Source organism: Grus americana, chromosome 6, assembly GCF_028858705.1.
Source record: "Grus americana isolate bGruAme1 chromosome 6, bGruAme1.mat, whole genome shotgun sequence".
Classification (NCBI taxonomy): Eukaryota; Metazoa; Chordata; class Aves; order Gruiformes; family Gruidae; genus Grus; species Grus americana.
This window is the reverse complement of record NC_072857.1, coordinates 26,341,104-26,360,623: the sequence shown is the minus strand read 5'-3', so window position 1 is coordinate 26,360,623 and position 19,520 is coordinate 26,341,104. Positions and strand designations below refer to the sequence as shown.

The following is a 19,520-nucleotide window of genomic DNA, read 5'->3' as shown; positions in this document are numbered from 1 at the left end:
TTACTGACTGCCTTGATGGCTCTCCCACTTTCCAGCAGTGCTAATCTGGGATGCTTGTGGACCATCAGAGACACATGGATACCGAGTTTAAGATAACAGACATGCAAAAAGGCAGTCCAGAGGAGGGCCACGAAGCTGATCAGAGGGATGGAGCACCTCTCCTATGAGGACAGGCTGAGAGAGTTGGGGTTGTTCAGCCTGGAGAAAAGACAGCTCCGGGGAGATCTAATTGCAGCTTACCAGTACCTGAAGGGGCCTACAGGAAAGATGGTGAGGGACTGTTTATCAGGGAGTGTAGTGACAGGACAAGGGGTAATGGGTTTAAGCTGAAGGAGGGTCAATTTAGATCAGATGTTAGAAAGAAATTCTTTACTGTTAGAGTGGTGAGGCACTGGAACAGGTTGCCCAGAGAGGTTGTGGATGCCCCATCCCTGGAAGTGTTTAAGACCAGGTTGGATGGGGCTTTGGGCAATGTGGTCTAGTGGAGGGTGTCCCTGCCTGCAGCAGGGGGGTTGGAACTAGATGATCTTTAAGGTCCCTTCCAACCCAAACCATTCTATGATTCTATGATTCTATGACTTGACTCAGCAGGGTTATTCTTCCCTGAATTATGGGATTGTTCATTTCTATGCTTTTATAAATGAGGTTCATTTTAGGTATGTTATGTCACCCTTGGAGACTCCCAGCAGGTACTGTTGGTGTGGAGTCATTTGGAAGATGACTTCTACCACAGGTTCACACAGATAAATTCAATAATGTAAAAATCCCAGCAGAAACTGCTGCATGCAGCTGTATGTGCTTTCGATGATCCCAGAGAACAGTGCTACTTACAAGCAAGCCACTATGGATGGATAATCTCCCAGATAATGGGAAACTGGTCCCATTCTAGAGATGTCATATGTCAAAAACTCCAAACAAAACATATCACAAAAAATAATAAAAAAACCAGAAGTGGGAATGGTTTCTAAAGTGACAATGGGTGGCAGTTTTTTGAGTGTCAGTAAGAATGAGGGAAAGAGTTGCATATGTCTTCACAGTTGATGAGCACTGTGAGAAGAAGCAAGGAAAAACTTAAAAAAAATCTATCAGAGCTTTGAGGAACCTTGTGGTGTCTAACATACTGGTTCTCTTGAAATGAGAAGACATGGTATAATCACCTTGGAACCAGTGACAGATCACAACAACAAAATAATAACAACAACAACAACAACAACAACAACAACAACAACAACCAGAAAAGGAAGTGTATGGTGCAGTTCAGATAGATGTGCCCTGAAGCCCTGGATGTTTTGAATCATAGAGGAATACACACACACAATTCAGCTTAAAAGGAATGGCCCTGTTCATATAAATGCAGCAGAAAGTGTCCATTAAAAGAAATGAAATGTAATGATAAGCTCTGCCTACTGTTATGACCAAACAGACTTCTTAATCTACACCACAATTTACGTTCAGATAAGGTTTCAGCCAAGCCATTTATTTTATCTCCTCTTTTGCTGTTTCAAGAAAGAACCAGGAAGATCGGCTACAATTTTCTCTCAATTTAGACAAATGCAATCCTGATGGCTGTGGCCCGAAGGGAAGAGCTGCCCTCTGGCTAGAAGAGGAGGAGGACTCTGTTGACATCTGGTGGCAGGAGAGGAACAAAGGGTCGGCTCTGAGACGCAGTTTGCTGCCAATGTTATAGGTGGGATATTTCTCTTTGCAATAAACAGACTTATCCTAATGTTAGTGAAATTGTGTAGTTGCAATACTGCATAAGTCTGGGCAAATCAGCTCACGTAAATGCGATTTAGGGTGCAAAAGCTGCGAGACAAGGGGCTGGAGGCACCAGCAGAGACAGCAAATGATGATCAGCTTGGACTCAGAGCTTCAGGAGCTGGATGCCTCGCTCTTCTGCAATGTGGGCAACACTCCCCCCTAACTCGACAGCCGTTACCTGCAAGATTGAGGTGCTACCACATGATGAGGCCACAGGACCCAGCACGAGATGAAAAAGAAGGACTTCATAATATAATATACTTGCATTTTTGGAAAGAAATGGTTATTTATTATACACTATCCTATCATCCCATTGCAGCTTCTTCCTCCTCCCTTCAGTGAAATACTGTTCTAATATTTGAGTTCATCTGTCATTTACAAGTGGTAATAATTAGTTCAGTTTTATATTTCCAAGTTTCAGGGTATATTTTTAAACTGGTGTTTATTAGAAACTCCTGAAGTTTGAACCCAGCCCTTTTTGCTGTCAGTAAAAGCCTGACAGAAGGGTTGTATTGCCTCATATTCATAAATATGATATTTCCTGAAATATTTTGCAGTTAACATTTGGATATTAAGCCCTAATAAATACTCAGAAAAGTGTGAGAAGTTCCATATGCTGCCATGTACTTCCATATACTGCAGGGAATCTTCAAATTTGTTCTTATTTAAATTATATGTGCTGATACCTCTCTTCTTATTGCAGCTTGAATACGTGCTCTAGCTATTTCTAACAAATATAAGGTCATCAATAGCCTTGAAGTTGTTTACAGTACCCAGCATTATGTTAAATGCCCCTGCCATACTCCAGAGAGTGGCTCCTCTTTCAGTGAAGACTATAATGTCTAGAATGAGGCACCAGAAAGACACCAAGTGATTGGCAACCCGAGATCTATTTGTGTGAGCAGCCTGCATTCCTCCCACCTCCCTCCCTCTGGGCTCAGGGATGCAATTGGTAGAGGCGCTTGTAATACGCCTTCCTCAATCGAAGTGTGGGTGCTTGGCAGGGTATTCTTCACAGGGACCCCGGACAGCTTTGAGATGCTTTCTTGCTCTTGCTCTGAAATGCTTTGGAGTTACTCATTTTGAGGCATAAGGCTTGGCTCATTTGTTCCAACTTTCCTTTGAAGAGGGGAAGAAAGTACGAAATATAGGCTCCTGTGTCCACCCTGGATACCAGCCATTGCTTGTGGGAGAAATTAAATAGATTGCATTGACATTTTTGCAGTCTGAAATGGCTGATGGGACATTCATATGTGGTAGTTAAGTTCTTTAAACTATGCCAAATTTCAAAAAAACAGGAGAAAACAATTTGCAACTTAACAGAAGTTACTGGTAGTTCAGGTATGATTTTAAAAAGATACTGCACCCACTATTGGTTTAACTTACTTTTATTTTTCATTTAAATACACATGGCTTACTGTATTGGTAATATGTGAAAATATACCTTGTTCTTTCTTAGAAAGGCAAAGTTTCTCCCAACACTCCTATCTGTAGTCTCTGCCTACTTTACATTTGGACCCTGACATATAAAACTCAGGTTGTGGTTTTCAGTGGTCATCAAGATATTAATTTGTAAAGCTGTATTTCTGCACAGGCATCTACCATGGACTGAGCTCAGAGCAGAGAATGCTTGTCTGTTATTTAGATCACCATACTTTTCTAGCCCATTTTCCAGTGTCGAAGTTTCTAAGTAATCATCTGTTACTTCAAATAATATAAAAATAGAATGTCATTACCATTAAGCACCAACTGCAAGGATTTAATTTTAAACCATTTCTCCTTCCTATGACTGAAGAAATGCCTCTGCGATCATTTTTAACCTTTCATCAGCGTAATTGCTAAATAATTAACAATGGTTAAATTATGAGAACCTGAGAGATTTGAAAATTATTACTGAAGTATATATTTCACTGGAGCAATGACCTATATGAATCTGTTTCAAAATAAAAGCAATGTATATTCACAAATTCTTTATATGTGCTAGATCTTCTGATACATATGCTTATGCCTTAGTCACTTGCAGCTGCCCCAGGACCTACGTCAAGGTGTAAAGACCAATCTCACTGCAAAGAAATACTTGTGTGCTGAGGCTGAGCTCTACTTCTCCAAGGTTACTTCATAATGCTTTGCATGTCTTCATTTCCACTAATACAAATTACTTATTCCACAGAATAAGCCGTGGAAAACAATGATGTAAAGGCTCTATAATCCCTTTCTATTTTTGTGGCAGATATTGAGTATTTCCGTGCTTCTGTTAGCTAAGCTGATTAGCATGCTGAGTTTTTCTGCAGTTTCTCCACTCTTCTCAATGAGCTCCATGTGCTGATTTTGGATATGCCTTTTATACACCCTTTAGGAGCTGACAGTCATCAGCCTCTCCATCCCTCCCATCTCTGAGAGTCATGGTGATTTACTCACTCTCCTTTGTCTCCTAACTTGGGTATGCCTAGAAGCTGCACACAGATCTGCTGGGATCCCCATGACCTGCCCATCTAGGTGACATCAAAGCGTGGGCCCTTAGATCCTCTCCTGCGCTTTGTTCCAGGCACTCCCATTCACTCTCCACTCACCCCAATCAACGTTTCTACTACAGCTCTCTACATAACAAGGGTAGGAACCCGGGAAGGAACTCCAAGTATTTATTGGTAGGGGGAGGAGAGCAAGGGTAGGAGAAACCATGGGAGCAAGACATGTACAGCATAAATCTGCCAGAAGCCTGGCTGCTCCCTAAACGAATTATTCCCCCCTCCTTTTTTTTTTTTTTTTTTTTTTAAAGTTCTGGTGGTTAGTTAGTGTACATAGTGTTATAGTGACACTATTAGAACTCCCAAATCATGTCTCTGTCTACAGAGCTTCTTCAGGTCCTTCTCAAGTTCATCCTTTTTGTAGATAAATTTGTCTTCCCAATAGTTTTTTGGTAAAATCATGGAAAGTTCTCTGTAGCTTTCACTCTCCATTTTGAGGGTGTGGATATATCTTACATCTAATCACATACCTGCATCTCCCCTTTCTGCAATGTTCTTCGTTTTGGTTGCATCACGTACCTTTAGTGGCGGATGTGGTTCTGCAGCTAGTGGCTGATGCAATTACCCTTTGAATTGCAACTCCCTCCGGTTTCACCCAAACCTCTCAATAGCCACTTTCCTTCTGCGTGCTTTCATCTATTGCTGTACCATTCATATGCAGTCAAAGGTTATTTGATTTTTTTGGCTGAGGAGATGTAGTGGCAGAGAGCTTGTTTGGTTTCGTTTTTCTGTTAGAGGTTCCAAGGTACGTAGTTTGCTGAATTCCCAGTCGTGTCTATACAATCCTAATGACCCTTCACTCCTGTTGCTTTATTTATGCCTTTGAGCTGTTTAAATCAGGGGCACCTGGCTGGAAACAAAGGGAAGTGGCTGAGTGTTTTCACAAATAAAAGTAATGTGTCTATTGCTTCGACTATATCCCCACCGCTTCCTCATGGAGTATTTAGCACAAGGGTGTTCAGCAGGCCTCGGCTTTGTTAAACACCTGCTCAGAAAATCTGCTGAGTACCGGAGGCCATGGGAGTACAGCAGCCCATTAATGCTTGCTTTTGAAAATGCTGGTCTAACACTAATACAGCAGTTGTGATCCTCGGTGAGAAAGTGCTCTAAATGCAAATTTTAATCAATGCCGTTTCCTCATAAATCAGTCTCTCTAGCTTCCTAATTATCAGCGCCAGGCTCTGAATTGTCATTATACTTCTCATATTGAGGTCCAGATTGAAAGTGATATCTTCCTGTGCTGCGCAGGAAGGGATTATCACTTCACTGCTCTATCAGGGATCTCAGCGTATGACACGAAGCTGATTAGCATGCCTTCCCCTCTCCTGTGCTCAGGGTTCCACCACTGCAGCTTTCCTACTGTAAAGCTACTTATCTTTTTATTCTTCTTTAAAAAAAAATAAACCTAAATGATGCTTCTGCAGTGCTGTCATTTATAGCTCTTTTTTAAGAAATGCCAAAATTAAAGTTGAGTCAACATCAGGCTTATTTTATTATACAGTTCATAAATAATGTGACCATAACTGCTGTTTCCCTTTCCTCCTGTGCTAACGTTTTTGCAGTCTTCTGTTTTTTCTGAACAACTGTAAACCTCTAGATTGATAAAAAGAAAGTGAATTTTCACTGGAATGGCTTACAGACATCTAAGCTTTCAAAACCACTGTGAAATAATTTCCCTCCCCAGTAAAATAGATGTGAAATTCATTGGCAAGCAAGTGCATATTCTGCTTTGTTATGTGTAAATACAATTTTAAAAGGAAGTATGATTTCTATATTACAATTGTTTGGAAAATAATTGCATGCAACCTGTTTCCATTACCAATAAGCAGAGCTTATTTATTGATTTCATACTTTAAAAACAATCGTATGCTTTTATTAGGTTGTTTAGTTTCCTTATTATTGGATGTAACCTTGTTATACCTAACTACTATATATATAAAATTTATTATTGTTGGTGTTTCTTGTTAATAAAATAATAAATGAAAGTGAGAATATGATCATATTAAAAAAGCACAATCCTTTTACTGCAACAAATAGTAAACATTTTGCACATTAGAAAATTTATTTTTGATTCCTTAAATGGGAATCTTAAAGGGATTTTTGCAGAGCAAAGAGAAAAATCTTTCCTTTTGCATTTAAAACTGAAATTAGAAATGCAGATTATATTTTTAAAAGATTGTGCAGCAGCTCAGCACTCAGGATACTGTAGTTTATTTATGACTTTTGAAGTCATGGTCTGTGGTCTGCCAGGGAACCTAAAAATGTAATTGAAAAAAATGTATGGCAGCCACTGATAAAAATAAGGATATTAATAAATATGCAGAATAGAAAAACTTGAAATCTATTTAAGGGTGAAAATTTTAAGGCATAATCTGGATTAAACTCAAATACAATGTTCTATTTACCAACTACAATGGAAAGACTTTAGGGGTTGGTATGCTTGCTGTTTTGCTTTGCTGTTGAATAGCTGCTGCAAATGTTTAAAACTGTGTATCTGTGTCCTGCTCCGTGAGAGAAGCAATGAAATGCTGTGCATCTTCGGTTACGATCTGGGAAGTATCCCATACACTCTGGCTCTGGGAGGTAAACTGCCTTTGTTAAGAGCAACCGGGGTCTGGCCTCTAGTGTCTGCTGGACAGAACAGAGACATCCAAGGATGAGTTTGTCAGTTTGACTCGTATTTCATGCAGCTAAAAGCCGATTGTTCTATTCCAAAAGACTTCTGGTAATTAGAAATCTGATTTTAAATATTTTATAGTGCTCATATACTTACATGGCTTATAGGTGATCTAAAGTCCAGACCACCGTCCTGCCAGTGGAGCTACAGAAATGTTTTAAAGGAATAGGGCTTCTTGTCGGTAGTCACTACCTATACAGATCCAAGATTTGCACTCCAGTCAGTGCAAAAAAATGTCTAATTCTGCAGATATTTTACTCAAACAAGCAACTTCATATATGTGAGTAGTCATCTTGAATTATAAATACAAGACAATTATGCTTATGAGGCTTAGCCGGTCCAGACCAAGAATTATGAAAAGGCTTTTCTTCCCATTCTGTCAAAAATGGTTTAATTTCTTACACTGAGTTGAAAATTTAAAAGAATGAAGGAAGAAGTCATACGTAACTGCATGGGGAATCTCTGCACAGCTTACAAATTCTGATTGATCTCAAAACATTTCTGTATCACTAAATATCACAACGTATGTGTAATCTGCCACATGCTGCCAGAGGTTGTGACATGTCTACACTCAGTCAAGGACCTTCCAGCTTCCCACGCTCTGCCAGGTGCACAAGAAGCCGGGAGAGCACAGCCAGGGCAGCTGACCCAGCCTGGCCAAAGGGATGTTCCCTACCATGTAACGTCATGCTCAGCATATAGCTGGGCAAGCTAGCCGGGAGGTGGGATTGCTGCTCGGAAACAGACTGGGCATCAGATTGTTGTTCTTCTTCCTTCCATTGTGGTGAGCATTTGTGCATCACTTGATTGAGTTTTTATTATTGTTGTTGTTGTTATTCTCCTCCTCTGTTATCCTATTAAACGGTCTTTATCTTAACCCACAAGTCTGGGGCTTTTTTTCCATTCTCCTCCCCATTCCCTTTGGGGGGAAGGGGTGAGCGAGTGGCTGCGCGGTGCTCAGTTACCCGCTGGGGCTAAACCACGACGTAACTCGAGGTAGTTTTTGATGAATACTTCCTTTGGTGGAAGTTCTGCCTGAACCAACTTTAGAGGGAAGGAAAGAAGCTATTTTTGATCTTAGTTTTCTCCAGTCTGGTTCACCGTGTAGCTACACAAATTAAAACGCACCGTGCAAAGGCCGTGGCGGGAGGGGCAGATGCAAATGAAGCTGGGGCTTATCAAACTCTGCCTGAGATGACCAACCATGGAGAAGAGCCTGCCTGCAGGTGGGAGGATGGAGAGACATGTGTCATCCTCCAGGCGACAGAGGCCTGGAGACAGGCAGCGTGGGCCCAGTGAGACAAGTGTGAGCTAAACCCAAAATGTGTTTAGAGCAGGAAGGAAACCAAAACAGAGACATGCATAACAAAGTTTCTAGAGTTAGCTGAAGGCAAAGCTGAGAAGGCTGCGTACTTCCCTTACGGCACAATGCTGAAGCGATAAACTCTAGCCACTAAAGAGGCCAGCAAGCGTGGAGTTCAGAAAGGGACTTCACCTGAGCTAGTGGATGTTGAGGACGCTATAGGGGAAGAGTTGGCACTGGTGACAACAACCGACAGGCGTAAGGACATGTTTCTGTGAAGGGGTAATAGATGCCCTCGATGGTACAGAAGCCAATGAAAACAGATGGGGCCCGTTTAGCCTAGGGAAGGTTTAAAAGCATGCTGCTGCTGACTGCACGCGCTTAGTATGCTCATGAATTTTAAGCAGGAAGGCTCATTAGGACAATTTGCCGCAATGTCAAGATATGGAAAACTCAAATGTTTCTTGCCAGTCCTGAGAATTCTAACTTTCTATAGTTTGGGTTTTTTTCCCCTATTTTACTCCAGATTCTTATCATACAGGCATTCATAAATACAAGGCAGCAAATTATAAGCAAAAATATTTGCTGTTAGGATAAAAAGGCACACAGTAGTCTGGTTTCAGTTGCCAATTATAACTAGAGGACACAGATGTTTTACTTACGGATAAAGTATGAAAGATAGCCACAGTCAGTTATGAAAAAAGGTTGAGGAGAAGAATGAATGAAAAACGAATTATTTCATAAAATCATGTGAAACTAGCAGAGTCCTTGCAAAATGCTTAAGCAAAGCACTCTCACAGCTCTGCATTTATTGCGTTGTTTCAAATATGTCAATATTCCAAATATACTTCTGAGTCAGTTAAACCAAATGTTTCAAAAATCCTGAAATGCGAGCCTGGGTAGAAATAAGCACTAAAAGTCAGTAATAGTATCAAACTCCTAGCAAGCAATACATCCACTAAAGAAGCACAGCACTTGCAAAGCCCTAGCTCCAGATGGCTATTTCATTAGGAACAAATTCTGCTCCCTCCTCCAGCTCAAAACACAATTTTGCAAAACCTGAAAAGGAATAGCCCCGCCACGGTTTTGCTGAAGGATGCAAACGTATGATGTTGCAAATAGCTGTTCCTTTTCTGTAGAGTCTGAGAACAAACACAGCAGCTTGAATAGCTCACTGTAAAAGGATCTACAAACCACAGGGACTGACTGGCCGGATTTGATGGGTAGGTATAGACAGGCTGTCATGGTAGCTGTGAGTGCTGCTACTGCATACCCTGCACGGGGCTGCGGGAAAGGGTCCACTCATCTCTTTCTGAAGTTAACCAGTTAAATATTAAGAAATAACTAAACTTTAGCGCTTAATGCCGAAATATGAAGTAAACACCTTTATTACCATTACAAGAAAGATACTATTGAAGCAATAAGGTACTCATCAGTATTTGTTACCGTATAAGAAATCGGCTTGTATACAATCAAAATGACTAATTCTAAATTTCTTACCTAATGCAAGTTCAGAAATGTTTTTTCCCACTGACATGCCCTAAAATTGGAGTTGCATACATGTATTTGAGCCGCCTGTAACTGTGCTCTCTGAGATTCCTTTCCTTTATCTGTGTGCATCTGATAAGTTTCCTTATAGTTTGTAGTGCTGAAAGTTTAATTCATAGTACATTGTGTTTTCAACCTGCTCATTGGCTCATGGGAAGAAAGCTTTAATTATCTTTTCTTTAGAAAGGATCATTTGCTGAAGTAAAATTTGCTATGAGTCTATAAGGAAATGGTTTTTTATCTTTTCTTTTAATATAGAAATCTAAATTTTCATGTTTTGCAAAATTTTGTTACATACAGTAACTCTGTGTGATAACATTCTCCAACAATATTTGTTTTTATGAAAGTTTTTCAGTGTTACCTTATTAAGTAAAAATTGTGTGATTTCGTTCACCTCTGCCCTATTTTTCCCATCTCTCAGTATGAGCTGTTCTGAAATTATGTTCATGTACTAGAAGACAAAGTGCCAAGTACCTAATTTAGTACTCAACAGTTACATCCAAATTTCAGTTGTTGTATAACACCAAATGCTGTGAAGACGAAAAGCTCAAGAAATCCTTGCCTCAGACTAGAAAATTATCAGCGCTATGGATTAGACAGTATTATTCTTGTTCCATTTGAATAATACCTTGTTCTCAAGGTGGCCTGAATGACTTCAACAACCTGTTTGCAATGTGGGTGACCTCTGTGAATAAGGGCCGTATTGCAGCCCAATTGCCCGTGACTTCTGATCTACGTGTGCAGAAAAGTGCTACAGGAAGAAACATGTCCCATGATTAGGCTCCTAAGGTTTCTGAATGCGTTTGAAAATCCTGGCCATTCTGACTAAGACTTCAGAAATATTCTAAGTTGAGGATAAACATCATTAATTACATTTCAAAATGCATTAAAGTTTGTACAAAACAGTTTTGATAAAGTAATGAGAAATTACCTTCATGCATTTCATAATGTTTTACTTTTTAATTATAATTACAGGTGTGATTCCTTTCTTCAGTAAAATAGTTGGGGTTTTAGCCATGACATTCTCTCTTTCTTGAAGATTTCTGACATACAGGGTGAACACAGAACACCGAGTAACTGAACACCGAGTAACACTGAATCTCTGTAAAATAAGCACTCTTCCACATCAAAGGTTACAATTTAAAGCCCCTAAATGCTTAATAAACATAATAAACTATAAAGTCAGGAAGCTTTAAGGACATACGTAGACTAGCAGACACAGTGATGGATTTTAACCAGCTCAGCCACTTACTCCTAAAAATGGCTTTTCTCTGAGTGAAGAGCTCTGGCTTATTGCCTCTAAAAATAGCTCATACTTCTTATCCTCTTTCAATTCAGTGTGGCTAACAATGATTGTGATTACTGTTAGTATATACCCTGGAAGCCAGCTGCTGTTTGTAAAGTTAGAAACCCAGGCCATATGAAGAGGAACCTATATAGAGAATGTATTTAAAATCCATAACTGACCAGTTCTTGTTAACATAGAAAGACTTGCTATTTAGACACACAGAAAAAAAAAAATATTGGGAAACTCCTTTCAATTGATTCTCTTTCCAAATGATCCCCCTTCTGACCCCCAGAAGAAAAGTATGGAAGTTTTTTCTCAAGGACATGCTCGTTAACACCTCCTGGTCAGAACTGTGCTGGAATCCAGAATCACCCAATATGGGGAATTCACACAAAAAGTGTAAAGCCATCTTTGTCTTCCCCTTTTCTAAGACAGCACAAAGTAACAGCTACAGTACAGGATGCCCAAGTCTTGATCTCTGACATGCGTTACCATCTAACCTCCTTTATGCTGTTAACATTTTGCTAATAGTTCATTCTGAAGCTGGAAATGAAATGTAAATCTAATGTAAGAAAAAATAGCGGTGGTACCGAATGTAGCTTCTACAGGCTAATGCTAATAAACCCCATGGCCAAAGAGCGGGCAACTTGCAGGGAGACAGTAAGTAATCAAGTATAATTAGAAAAATCCGTGTTCTTTCTTTTTTGGTGCAAGCAGAAGAAAGCAGCATGGGGCTGCAAATATGGTTACAGCAGAACATTAGGTGCTTTGTACAGGAGTCATTCAAAATGTCACTGACAATCAGCACTCTCTCTGTTACTTCTATAGTTAGCATTTCAGAGTCATGTTTTTTCAGAGCTGTTATGCCCCATGTGGGAACTAGTATGGTAAGTACAGTTGTTCCTTTTCTTCAACCAGCCCCACGGCAGTAACCCCTGATCAGACTGAGCCATCCGGTGACAGAGTACATGGTAGACATCCCACCAAACCTGCTCAGTGGTATGGCACAAGCACCTGACACGCCAGGTAAGGTGGTTCTCGTCTCCTTCCCCTGCAGCCACAAACGTGACCCGAGACATGCCCATCTCCATTCTGCTGCCGTGTGCCTTCTCGCTGAAGCTACAGAGACAGGATCAAGATCCATACCCTGGTTATTGCATGTGAGACTCGGGCCAGACCCTGTGGACCGATCTCCTCTGTAGAAGGGAAGGCATCCCCCTCGTATTGTGGAGGCTCGGGGTCTACTGCCAGCCAGCAACCATTTCTCCTCCACACAAATAAATTTGTGAGGGAATCATGTTTGTGCATAAGAAACCTGGGCAGCAAGATACTGACGACAGATAACTTTGCTTCCCAGGTAACCACTCACGTAATGCAGCCTTTAGGCTTCTATTTTATTTTATTTTTTACAGGAAAGCCCTTATTTCCTCAGGAGAAAGGAAAGGACAAGTTATGAAGATTGTATTTTATAGAAAATAAAAAGCAATTAAACAAAGTAATAAAAGTCACTGCAGAGTTTGCTGCAGGACATACAATCCAACAGCCTCTAGTACTTGGAAGGATACGATGAGATCAGGGTATGCTTTATTGTTTCTATCTGAGCACTAAGAAGCATATGAAAAAAAGACACAAAAACTCCCGACTTTCTTCAGCATCGTGCAAAAATTCATACTGTTGTCTCTCATTACAGACACGTCACTCAGGTAAAGACCTTTATAAAACAAAGACTTTCTCTTTTTTCTATAATTTAACTGAACAACTTCAGAATTATTGCCAACAGGAGATAGCTGTTTAAAAGATTGTTTTATGCACCCTTTGATAAGCATGAATATAATAAATCATAGATCCTTCAAAACCTGCTAGGTGCTGCCCCCACAGAGTGCCAGGCTTTTGGCTTGTGCTAATCGGTAAATGCAATCATCTCACGGGTTTGGGCTATCTGGGACTCAAGTTTCAGATTCTATTAAGAGCACAAGTTAAGGCTTTGTTGCTAATTGTTTCAGAAGAAACAATCTCTCCTCGGTTCAGGATTAAAAACTAATATTTGTGTTTAAAAGGACATTTCAAATTTTTATGCTAATAGCAAGTGAGCGTGGCTACCTTCAGCAGCCAGTGAATGGTAGTTCACATGCTGAGTACTGTAGCAGATCTTTTGTTTGTTTCTGTGATGTTTTGAATGTGCACTGAAAGCTTATATTTTTCTGTCACTTCCACTTCCCAAACCTCCTGATACTGTTTATCAACATAGAAGGGACTTTTCCCACTGTTTTGCCAACACGAATCTGGCTGTATGACAAATACATTAAAGTAGTAGATGTCTCTGCTGCTTACCCGTGAATACGATGATTCCATCTTGTTATGATCATAAAGCTCCACATACAAAACATCCTCCAGTTTTTATTTACAATACATCACTGCCAGCCTACGCTAATCGCGCTGCATACAGTTATTTGCTTATTTACTCTATATACAATTTATGAATTGCAATGGTCTGCAAGTTACATCTCTAGCCACCTATGCTGGATAGTGCTAGTTTACCTAATTTAACTACTCACATTCATTTTTGTGCTGCAGGTAAAACCAATTGTCTATCTGTTGCATGGAGATGTGGAAGCAAATACCAAGCAAGGCAGCAGAGTAAATCACTCCAGGTAGAGGGTTTCCAGCCTGCTGGGTGCAAGGCTGTGCCCGGCAGCGTCTCCCTGCACCCAGTGGCAACTGAAGCAAGAGTGAAGGTGCGTAGCGGGCCCATGGGGTGCCATGCAGGATGGCCACTGTCCTACCTGATGGCAGCTGGGACCAGTGTCACGGTGATGAGCTGGGGTCCACTAGAAGCGTGGGGGGCGTTGGTTTGGTTTGGTTTTCTCTGAAGGCTGACTTTTCTGGAAGTGCAGCACTGAAGCTGGAAGCAGTAACTCCATTGTGAGAGCACTGCTCCGCCTGTAACAAAGGCTCTGTTGTGTTGGCACGCAGCACAGCGCCCAAAGCTCAGGATGTTTTCAGCCTATTTACTTTTATTTGTATTTGAGTAAATCTGGCATGACTGCTGGAGAATAACAGCATATATTAAGGCCCATTTTAATCAAATGGATCCTTGATACAAAAATGTACTATGATTTCTTTCTACTGGCAGTTTGCACGGCAAAGGCAATTAACTACAACTCTGAACTGCCGGTATGACCTTAAACAAAATGAATCATCTCAGATTCTGTCCTGGCAAATCACTCAGCAGAGTATACACAGAAAAGAAGAGTCAGAAAACCTGTTAGAACATCTTGATACTCAAAGTAGCCCAGCTCCAGCCAGAGTAGAAATGAGAGCAACTTTTGGGTTGCTCTGTCTTAGAGCATTAGAAACCACTGCAAGAGTTCTGCCCCTCCTCTCTGCAGGAGGAGAAACCTCGTTCAGCCATTAAGAAGAGATTCCAGCTGTGACCAGGAAAACAGAGAAGTTGAATCTATGTCCTTTTGGACTAAATTTCTCCTCTCCTCTCTGAAGTAACTATGAGAAATTTTATTAGGATTAATTAGTTCATGCTTACTGAAAAGTTTGAGATCCACAAACTATACCAAAACCACCAAAAGTCCACAATCTTATTATAAATAGATGTACTTTCATTTATTGTATGGGCTATGTGACAGGAATGGTACACAGAATGTAATGTCTGCACTGTGGTGGCTGTTAGAAGTTTGAAGTAACAAAGAAAAATTCAGTATGGCAGTCAGCTGTAGTTTTCCCTTCACTGATTTTAGTTTTGCTCCTTTTAAAGATTAAACTGCCATTAAGTTTTCACTCGTGGTGGACATTGGTGCTGGGCATCAGATCACTTATCTAGTATTCTGAAATACTATTTGTCCTACAGTCAGAGGTTACAAAGATACAGCCTATGGGATCTTAAGTAAATGATCATGAATAGTGAAAGCTTCTTTCTATTGTCTTACCTTCTGACCACAAGTCTGCAATAAATAAGCATAAATGTAAAAGTCACCTGACAGTTGTACCTGGTGCTTTCTTAAACTGTTAGTGCACACACTTAAAATATTGTTAAAATCCTTCTCTTTTAATAAAGTACAAAATAATTTCTATGATTCTCTACAGCAATTACTTTTGGCGGGAAGCTGATGAAGATCACTTTTCTCTGTTTAGTTCTACAGGTCATTAGGGAAGTTTATTTTGCTTTTCCTCTTCTTTTCCTGCTGCTGTTTTAAGTATTCTTCCAGGACAGAAAGGCCCAACAGAGAAGGTATGTTCTGGAGGCTGACAGGCCTCGGCTGATAGGCCTCCTCTGAACATTTTAATGACAATTACTTATCTGTAGCTCTTGCACGTCCAATGGGCTGCGTTGCTGAGAGAGGGACGGTTTCTGGGTCAGCAGAGGCCAGGGATGAGGCCATTACGACAGGCGTGTTCCGATGGTGACTCTGAAGGCGATTGCTACAGCAGACGTTGACTGGCTGCCACCAGGAAGGGGGGCAAACTGTGCCAGTTTAGCAAACTCTGTTTTGCGGGGAGAAACCAAGCAGTTCCAGCCTGTGTGAGACAGTTTTCATATTTGGAATGAGATATAGTGAATGATATTCAGTCACTCTGCAAATAACAAAATTCCTGTTTCGATAGAGTGTGCAGAAGCCAGTTTTGGGGATTTTTCTGAGTTGTTACATAGCCTAAAAATGATGTGTTCGGCAGGAGATTTAAGACTGACAGCAACTTGACCCAGGCCAGTTAAACTGAAAGCAAGACAAGTGTCCTGGCTGGCTTTCTTCATAGCATTTCTTTCCACATTTTTTCTTTTATTATTTTAGCCTTGGCGTGACAGTTTCAGGATGCGTGCCAGGTAGCCTAGACAGACAATCGGTTATTAGCTGCAATCTGGGGGAAACAAAGTACAAGTTAGCGTTGTGATTACTGAAACACTGATAGCAAAGGGCCGCAGGTGGAAGCCGCCATCTGCCTGAGGCACTATCAACGACCAGTTTTCACCTGTGATCAGTTTGACTCGCATTTAACACACACTCACGCACAAGCATCTCCAAAGCGTAATGCACGAGTACTGTTATCTTAACATGACGGCTAGCGCTCAGAAATCTGTGGCCAGTCCGACTCCCGCCTGTCCCGCGCTGGGTATTTACAGCGGCCCCTCAGTTACTGAGAGGAGGCGGGACGGGGGCCCGGGCGCTGCCAAGGCCTGCGGGGCGCAGCGCTCCGCACCCCCTAGCGGGGCGGCGGCGGCACATTGTCTCCCGGTGGGGTGGGGCTTCGCGCTGCCCGTCTCTGGGCCCGGCCAGCTCCCGCGCAGCTGCCGCGGCGGCTCCGCGGGAGGGGCGGGCGGTACGGCGGCTCCGCGCCCCGCAGGCGGGGGGAGGTGTGTGTGTGTGGGGGGGGGTGGCTGAGGCGAGGGCGGCGGAGCGGAGGTGGGCCCGCGCCCAGCAGCGTCCGGTGCTCGCTGTCTCCTTGCCGACGGGGGAGGGGTCGGAGCTGCTCCCGGGGGCTGCCGCCGGGCCGGCGAGGCGGTACGAGGCGGCTGAGAGCAGCCGCCGCAGCCTGGCCGGAGCGGGCGGGTCCAGGCTCCGCCCCGCGTCCGCCTGCCCTGCCGCCAGCGTCCTCCTAAGCCCGGGCACCGGGAGCGCTGGAGCCGGGTGAGTAGCCGCGTCCGGAGGGAGTCTTCGCCCGCCCTAGCCCCGCGGAGGGGCGGCCCCGGGCGCAGCGCAGGCCCTGCGGCCTGGCCGCGCTTTGTTCCCCGGGCGGCAGTGTTGGAGCTGTGGGGCGCCCCGTTCCGTCGGGCGGCGGCTGGCTCCCGGCCCTCCCGGGGGGCGGCGGTGGCCCGGCCTTGCGGCAGGGCAGCCCTCCCGTACCCGCCCTCCCTGGCCGGTACCGCATCCCCGCGGCAGGCTTGCAGGCTAACGGGGTACCTGGCGGCCGGCTGCGGAGCTTGTCGCCTCCTCTCCCCCCACCCCTCCTCCCGTTTCCCTTCCCCTTTGTGGGTCCCGCCGGCTGTTCCCGGGCCGGGGGCACGGCAGGCCGGTGCAGCCCAGGGGAACCCGCGCAACAGGTTTGGGTATTGTTTGTGCCGCCGCTACATACGTGGCCGCGGTGGCGGGTGGGGGCTCCCGGGTGGCCGCTGCCGCCTCGCCGGGGCCTGCCTTTGTGCGGGCGGCGGGCGCGGGAGGGCGGCGGCCCCCTCCCGCCGGGGCCCCTCCGCGGCCGCTCCGTGGGTGCCACGGCAGGCTCGGGAAGGAGAGGGTGTAGGGCAAGGGAGAGCTCCCCGGAGGGTGACGGGGGCGGGAGCCGGCTCCCCGGCTCGCCGATCCGCTCGGCTTCTCGTGGGGATTTTCCCGGTGCGTCGCCGCTGGTCAGTGCGGCGTTGGGCTGGTGGGGACGAGTCACGGCCGTGTCACTGCCTCGGCGTCGGGCGCTCCTGGGCTTCTGGAAGCGCTGCCTGGTCGGGAAGCTGATTCACTGCTGAAGCAGTGGTTGCTCAGAGCCACGGTTGCCATTTCGTTGATTTTTGACAGGACCATTGTCTAGCAATTTTGCCTTTCTCCCTGTAACTCTAGTGTCCCCTGTTACCCCTCGACAGAGCTAACAGAGCTTTTTTAGCTAGGCGGTTGTGTGAACAAGATGTTCTAAAGCACCTTTTTTTCTTAAAGAATTTGTACAAGTGTATGGAAGCAACTGTTTAAGAGTGGAGACGATTAGTGAAGAATGGTTCTTTGTTTCTTGAGGTTTTGTAACATTTGTAATGAGCAAAATTGTGAAGGCTTATATGGATGGGTATTAGTAGATGCTTTTGTCAGTTGTCCTTTCGTCTTTCTTCATCCCAAAGGAAATACTGGACCTCTGCATTTTAGTATTGCAGTGTCTGCATTGTCCTAATGATTGGATGTTGACTTTGTTCACACATTAAAATCCTCTGTGAAGAGGAAGTATTGGGGTTTTTCCCCCTCTTTCCTCATTCTGTGACATTTTGCTAAATTCAGTGTATAGTAAATAATGAATACTGTTATTACATTATAGGAACAGTGGTGGTGATGAACGTCTGTGCTAATAAGGGTTCTCATTTTTCTGAATGTGAGTTTTTATAGTCCTAGTCCCATTGTCTATACCGAGGAGAAAAGGGGGAAGGTGAGCCACAGAATAGAACTGAAGCTTGGTCAGAGGGGCCCACTGCTTGCTGGTAAGGTGCTGATCGTGCTTTGCTCTGCCAGATGGAAAACAAAAAACTTCACCAAAACTGGGAGCAATTACAAGGTTCTTTTAGCGATGGACTTGAGGATTTTGCACAATTTTTTACATCATAGATTGCTACTTGAAGAGTCCTGTAAAATCACCTCAGCCAACTGTTTTTACTAAAGTAGTAGCTAATAGATGATATTTTATTTGCAGTTTAGATCATCTGTAACATCAGTTTTTCTGGAAACAAAAGTTAAGAGAAGAAAATACATAAATTTCTTACAAGAAACAATGCTGTGATGTCTCATGGAGTCGTAGGCTATAATTGTAAATTGGCTGTGGAATTACATTGCTCAGTAAAGCTTGTGTGAATGGGAAATGTACATGGTTTTGTTATTTTCCAGCAGCAGAATAAAGGAGTTGGGTGAAGTTCAGCGTGGTTTCAGTTGGCTGCTCTTTGGGAGTGGTAGCAGGGAGGGGACTGGAGGTACTTGTGGAAGAGACTAGATACATTGATGGTGAACTCTGGTACAATGCTACCTACTGTTGAGAGTCCTTAGGAATAGAGTATGAAGAGGAACACCTACGTGTGGCTGGGGAAATACAGAACACCTTCAATAGGTAGCTTCTTATAAAATAGGCAAAACCTGCCCTAGGGCCTTGTAGGAATAAGAAGCGATGTTGCAGGACTTCTACTGCATCTCTGCTCAAGCTACCTTAGCACTTGCTATTCATATTCTTGTTCCTGATCTATGGGTGTGTACTCTTGCCTTCTCTCCATCTTTTTGAGGCTGCTACTTTATTTGCCTGACTAGAAAACTTCCAGTAATGTGAGGGTTTTGTAACTTAAAACTTGTTATGAGAGATATTACTGTAATGACTGCTGCATCTGAGTAACTGTAAAACCTATGAAATGTGTTCAGCATCTTGGCTTTGCCTGTAACACAGTATACGCTAAGTTTGAGGTTTTGGGTTTTGTTGGTGGGTGGAATTTGATCAGTTAAAAGGTTTCATGCAAGTCTTAAAGCATTTGCTGAGGGTTTATGTTTGATGCTTATCTCTTCATTCTGCATCTTCTAATACAAATAGGGACTATTTACATTTCTTAATTTGTTATGATTTGTTGTTTTTTAAATTTTATAGCATTGATTAACTTAGTCTGTAGGGATACCTTCTTTCTCTTTTTCACAAAAAATGCTAATACTCTTCTATTTTCAATTTTGCCTAAAACTCTGTGTAGATTACCTC

At 43.0% G+C, this 19,520-nt stretch overlaps 1 protein-coding gene across 3 annotated transcripts in view; it reads left to right on the top strand.

Annotated features, from left to right (window-relative positions):
* Positions 1-16,399: 16,399 nt before the first annotated feature.
* SESTD1 (SEC14 and spectrin domain containing 1) overlaps positions 16,400-19,520 on the top strand; it is a 58,754-nt gene continuing 55,633 nt past the window's right edge. The window contains exon 1 of one of the 3 annotated variants that reach the window (XM_054830174.1): positions 16,400-16,738. The gene's annotated coding sequence lies outside the window, so the exon portion shown is untranslated. The remainder of the gene's footprint in view (positions 16,739-19,520) is intronic. The other 2 variants (XM_054830176.1, XM_054830175.1) reach the window with 2 other exon arrangements.